This window comes from Plecotus auritus, assembly GCF_963455305.1.
Source record: "Plecotus auritus genome assembly, chromosome: 3".
NCBI lineage: Eukaryota > Metazoa > Chordata > Mammalia > Chiroptera > Vespertilionidae > Plecotus > Plecotus auritus.
In genome coordinates this window covers 208,731,546-208,738,559 of record NC_137772.1, presented here as the reverse complement: position 1 = coordinate 208,738,559, position 7,014 = coordinate 208,731,546, and positions in this window count along the sequence as shown.

Genomic DNA, 7,014 nt, shown 5'->3' with positions numbered 1-7,014 from the left:
ACAAAAAAAAGAGCTCTTTCTGGATGTTAAATTGACAGCTGGAAATTTTTGCTCTGGTACACCCGGACTTTCATGACTAATTTCAGCTTCTGATGAGGGGATAGTTGTCTCAGAGAAACTGACTAATAATGGTCTGAGGCTGATTCATGATGCAGGAAGGCATGCATTAAGCAGGTTGTTGAATAGGAAACAAAAAGTTGTCTGATATATTTCCTCCCTCCTGTTGAAGTAAGGGCTTCTTAGGTGTTAGTGAAATTCTACTTCTTTATCTGGGTGCTGGTTACTAGGTATGTTCAATTTGAAAAAATTCATTAAGCTATATACTTAGGATTTGTGCAATTTTCTGTGTGTATGTTATACTACAATGAAAAATAAATTAAAAAACCACAAACCCCTGCAACATCCCCTCCCTACATGATGGATAAATAGACATGCATGTAGATACCCACAGACACACACACACACACACACACACACACACACACACACACACAAACACACACACACTCCTAGTCTGTGCTCTGTGATTTCTCTATCAAAGCACTATTATACTTTATTGTAATTGTGTGTTTATTAGCCATTTTTCCTGATAGTGCAAGGTTCAGGGGAATTCACAGAAATCTTTTAAACATGAACGAGAGGAGCATCTCTACATAGTCTAAAGTTTGTGACGTGTAGACCAAACAAAATTTACAATCTTTATGTAAACACAACGAAACAGCCAAAGTTAAATTAAAAACCATATTTCCGTGTGTAAAATTAGGTGAGTTAGCCCATTATCAGAATAATTCCATTTTGCCACCTGCCATCCCTAAGTCTACGCAGGTTGGTTTCTGCCTCCGGCCAGCTCTGTATAATTCTGCATTGTGGGATTGGAATGTGGCCTGCATTTTTTATGTCCCCTTGGACTCAGAATTCCTATGTCTCTGAATTAGTTCAGCTTATGGGTCATCTTCCTTCATGCACCTTAGATATGGACCAGTTTTCCTTGATTTCCCCACTGATGTCTGTCTCACACAGAATGCTTCTCACCCTTTTCCCCTCAGGGACCTTTCTTGTCCCATTTCCCCTTTCCATTGAAATGGAATTCATTTCCAATAAATTAATTTCCTCTTACCTTTTCCTATAAAACAAGTTAGACCACCACCTCCTACTTGCTCAGAGCATCCATTTGCTTATATTTAACATGCTCTGTAAACAATGGACCGTTTTCTCCAAAGCTTCCACCTTTAGCAGCACTAAGCTCTGCTACCAGCCTCTGAAATTATATGGCTGAAGCCAGAGTGCGGATTCAGAGGTAAGTGAAAAATAACCCATAAGCCACGCCCCTCCACCCCCTTCCCTAGTTCCCTAGAGACGCTGGTGAGGGGACACAGTGTCCTCCATCATGCTTGGGATGGGTTTCAAGGCAATTTCAAAGGGAGAAAAGAAAAATATATTGCCCCAAGAACAATATATTGCCCCACCCCGCTCTGATTTTGAAAGCAGATGTTGCTAAAGTCAATTTTGAACAGGCTGTTGAACATCAGAGAGAAGGCAGGGGAGGGTGGGTGGGAAGAGATCAACCAAAGAACTTGTATGCATATATATACATAAACCACACAGAGAATGGGGGTGGTGAGGGGCTGGGGCCGGGGACAGAGCAGGTTGGAAGAGGTTAATGGGGGAGAAAGGACCTATGTAATACTTTCAACAATAAAGATTTAACAAAAAATAAAGTCAATTTTGGTTTTAAATAACATATTTTTCTGCTCTTCCGTTCACATCTACTCTGAATTTCGCCAGAACACATTTAATAAAGAAGTCCATGCTAATTATTCATTATGATACCAATACACCAGTTGTATTGTATTCGAATGTAACTCGTACTTGTGAATTTCAAAGAGCTTCCTCAGATTTAATTAATCCTCAGCTTTGCTAATGAAAAGCATTGCTTTTACCCGGCTTGAGTTTGGATTTTTAATCTGTTCCTTAAGGTCACTTCATTTTTCATGAAACTGAACATTTATAATTTAACATTTCAGATCTTCCACATTCCCTATTAAGCAATTATTTTGATTACTTCATTATCTTTAATTTTTTTTTCCTACACTATTTAGGTTGGTTTCTGCCTACTGCTAGCCAAGTGTAATTCTGACATTCTCTCTCACTCCCTTTATTAGTATGATTTGCATTAGCAAGGGATTCATTTTCATTCTGAAGACTGAAAACAATTTCATTATCTGACAAAAATTATCTTCTCATAAGCTATAAGAAGCAATTCTCCTCATTTATGGTCTCATTAGGCATTTCATCTACCCGATACATCTTCTCAATTCTTCCTCTTTCCAGAAGTAGGCATTCCTGTGGCTCAACCAACAGCGTCTTGGGCTAGAAATTCTCACTTTTACCTTCCTTCTCTGTTTTGTTCTTTCTTTTCCTAATGTAGTAACTGCACCATCTCCTTGGTAAAACCCTGCTATGCCTCTCACTGAACACTGTATGTAGGTTTTATTCTAATACCTACACAATTGTTTCATGAATTGTAAGTTTACTTTTTCATTGTTCTTAATGGGCTGGGCCACAGCTTATGGATCTTTGTGTTTTCAGAGCCTGTATAGCAATAATAATTTTAAAAATGTATATTGAATAAATAAAGAACTAAGTGCATGTGCATATTCATTTTTAATTTGCAAATTTATACTTTCAAAACACAGGAGACAATGAGAAGCCAAAGCAACCTAATAAGGAGACAGATCGGCTGAACAAATTAAAGACAAGCTGGAGAGATACAGAACTGCAAGGAACAGGAAAGAAGTTAAACTGCCCCGGGGGAACTAAAACACCTTGAGTGCGCAAGAAAGAGGCCAGCTGAGCAAGAACAAAAACTCAAAGCAATACCTGGAGTATCTGGATACATCATCAATGGCCAGATGGGGCAAGACCCACATCAGACCTAGAGTCTTCTCTGCAAGCATGATATAAAATCATACCTATTTCTTCTCACCAAATCTCCAAAAGCTAACATATTGCTAAAAAATTTCTGTCTGATGTTGCATTTTTTTTAAAAAAGATTTTAATATATTTTTATTGATTTCGGAGAGGAAGGGAGAGGGAGAGAGAGATAGAAACATCAATTATGAGAGAGAATCATCAATCAGCTGCCTCCTGCATGCCCCACAGCTGGGGATCAAGCCCACAACCCAGGCATGTGCTCTGACTGGGAATCAAACCATGACCTCCTTCCTTGTTCATAGGTCACTGCTCAACCATTGAGCCACCCCGGCTGGATTGATATTGCATTCTTGATTTATTTCTCACTTTTATTCATCCCTCAACAAGGAGAAAACAAGTAATCAGAATACTTCCTTTTCACTTTAAACATGTTAGAATATAAGGAATGCTGAAGCATCATCCTGGGGCATTGGGGTCACTTCCCTGGAAATGTCAAGGTGCCTGCTGATTGGAGCTGGACCTATTTTTAAGGAAGTGGCATTCCCTACCAAACTTTGATTAAGTTTAAAATGCATTTAAACTTTTAAATGGAAATGTTAAACAGGAAGGTGGCTATAGGAGTTTGGAGTTAGGGAAGCATTCTGGGTTGGAGACAAAAATTTGGAAGAATTTAGCCCATAAATGGTACTGATAGGGTCACATTGAGTGAGAGTGCAGAGAAGAGGAAAGAGAGCGCGTGCCAGGAAGCAAATCTTTTGCTTAAAACTCTGGTCAGTCTTTTCAGTCAGGGATCAGCAAATTATGACCTGTAGGTCCAATCTGGCCTCTGCCTGTTTTTGTTCAGTCATTGAGCTAAAAATAATTTTACATTAGTCAGCCCCTTTCTGATTGAGCTCCATCCTAATGTGCTTTAGCAGATGAGGAGACTCTCAGGGAAAAACTGTTTAAATGTGTATCTCACCTGTAAGATTGATAAAAATATTCCTTTCCTTGATAATCCTTCACTTGCTACCTGCCTCCCCAGTTAGTTTAAAACTAATTAATGAGAAATGGAGAGTGTTTTGCAAAAATAAAACAAGGGAAGAAACCTTGAAAGAAAATCTGCAATCTACAAATCCCTTGAAAGTGTGCAATCCTTGTAGACACAGTTCATTGAGAGTATCCTAATATATAAAAACCCAGGGTCCATAACATCCAAAACAACCAAAGGCTCGACTGACCAGAAGTCAGCCACGGCAACCCAGCACTGACTGCCGAGGGGGCTGTGGATCAGACCCAGAGAGAGGCCTAGAGAGAGAAGCAGGGTCTGATCCATAGCCTCCATGGCAGCTGTTGATCAGCCCTTGCCTCTCTCTTTCAGGGTCTGGCCAGCAGCCACGCCTCTCTTTCTCTCTGGGTCTCCATGGGGGCTGCTGATCAGCCCCGCGTCTCTGATCAGGCTGGGAGATAGGCCTGGAGACACTGACTGCCATAGAAACCGATCCAAATCAGAACCAAATCTGGGTGAACTGTGAGGAGCCAATGGCTGCCTATGAGGCAGAGCTTTTGATGCTGACTGGCATAGAAACTGGCCAATCAGAATCAAATCTGGGTGAACTGGGAGGAGTCAATGGCTGCCTAGGAGGCGGAGCTTTTGACGCTGACTGGCATAGAAACCGACCAATCAGAACCTAATCTGGGTGAACTACGAAGGCAGAACCTAAGGTGGGGGCTGAGGAGGGGTTTTAAGGGCAATAGCTGTTTGGTGTAAGGTGTAAGAAAGTGGTTCAATTTTTTAATGACTGGTTTGGCAGTACAGTACATATGGCTGGTTATCAGTCCAGATATAGGGATTATGTATTTTTGTCCACCAAGAGCATCTCCTCCTGCTGAAAAAGTCTTCCCCACGCTCCCATTTAAGCAATTCTATCCTATATAATCTATCTATACTAATAAAAGGGTAATATGCTAATTAGACCAGGTTGACTGGCCATCTTCTGGATGTCTGACTTCCTTCTTGATAAAGCCATGGTGGTGGGGGCCGAGGCAGAAGCCATTAGGGGCAATCAGACAGGCAGAGGAGAGCAGTTGGGGGCAACCAGGCCAGCAGGGGAGAGCAGTTGGGGGCAAGATCAGGCCAGCAGGGGAGGGCAGTTGGGGGCGAGATCAGACCGGCAGAGGAAGGCAGTTGGGGGCAACCAGGCTGGCAGGGGAGGGCAGTTAGGGGCGAGATCAGGCCAGTAGGGGAGGGCAGTTAGGGGCGATCAGCCAGACAGAGGCTGCTGGGGGTGAGATCAGGCAGGCAGGAGAGAGCAGTTGGGGGCAAGATCAGGCCAGCAGGGGAGGGCAGTTAGGGGCGATCAGGCAGGCAGGCAGAGTGGTTAGGGGTGATCAGGAAGGCAGAGGGGTTAGGGGTGATCAGGCAGGCAGGCAGGGGCAGTTAGGGGCAATCAGACAGGCAGGCAGAATGGTTAGGGGTGATCAGGCAGGCAGAGGGGTTAGGGGCGATCAGGCAGGCAGGCAGAGGCAGTTAGGGGCAATCAGGCAGGCAGGCAGGTGAGCGGTTAGGAGCCAGTGGTCCCAGATTGCAAGAGGGATCTCTGACTGCCAGTTTAATTGGGCCAATAACCAATGTAAACTGGCAGTCAGATATCCCCCAAAGGGTCCCTGATTGGAGAGTTGGAGAGGGTGCAGGCTGGGCTGAGGGAACCTCCCCCTTTGTGCACAAATTTTGTGCACCGGACCAATAGTCTTCTCATAAGAGCCCACAGGAAAACATTTTCTGGAATTAGTACCAGGAATACCAGTGTTTCTGCTCAGTTTGTAGTCTGCTTTTTTCTGACAACACTGTTGATCTGATCTGGTAATGCTCTGTATGTACTTAGCAACACAAGCTGCAGTAAAGCACATCTAAGGCTGGGCCCTCATAAATGTAAAGGTTATCATAACATAATATTTTAAATAAGTAACTCTTGGCTCCATCTTACTTTCCTACCTTTGTTTGCTTTCTTTGCTTCATTTTTCTTATATAGTTTAAGTCATCTTACCTTTGTATGCAATGCATGCATGCTTGTAACCTACCTGGCTCCCTTTTTTAGCAAGTCTGAATATAACTAACTAAATAATCTGGACTTGACTATCACAGTTTTAAAAATAAGAACCACCAGCCCAACCGGTGTGGCTCACTGGTTGAGCATCCATCTCTTAACCAGGAGGTCATGATTCCATTCCTGGCCGGGCACATGCCTGGGTTGACGGCTCAATCCCCAGTAGGGGTGTGCAGGAGGAAGCTGATCAATGATTCTCTCTCATCTGAAATCGATAAAAATAAAAAACAAGAACTATCAAACTGTAAATAAAATCAAGAGACAAATGAAAATTTGAAAAAATAATGCCAAAACATATGAAAAGGGTTAATAGCCTTGATAGTGAGAGATCTTAGAGATCAACACAAAAAAACAAATATATAAACATACAAGTAAAAATTTGAGCAAAGGTTCTAAAGAGGCATGAAATAGAAAAAAATTAATTGGGCCAATAACCAATGTGAAAAACATTCAACCTCAGTTGTAGTCAAAGAAATGTAACCCAAAATTTAATAAAAAACTTTTGTAAAAAAATGGGAAAATAAATATATTTCCTTGTATTCCACCTACCTTGCTCCCTGGGGGACAGACATACAAATAAGCATGTATAAAATAGAGTGGGCATGACAAGAATATGCATGTTACATGGAGGCACTGGGGGAAGTGGTAAACACATGTCCATAGTAGGAGAGATGCCTGCACTGAATCTGGAATGAAGAGCTGGTGTCATTATATGTTATTTTTTTAAAGGAAGAGACTGCCTAAGTGGCATTCCTCATGTACATAGTCTCTGCATATATTGGCCACTTGATAAATATTTTTTAACTAAAAAGAGTGAGACCAACTTACACTGTACACAAGAATAAACTCAAAATGGATAAAAGATTTAAATGTAATCCATAAAACCATAAAAATCCTAGAAGAAAACATAAGCAGTAAAATGTCAGATCAAGAAGCAGAATTTTTGCCAATACATCTCCTGGGGCAAGAGAAACAAAGGAAAAAATAAACAAAT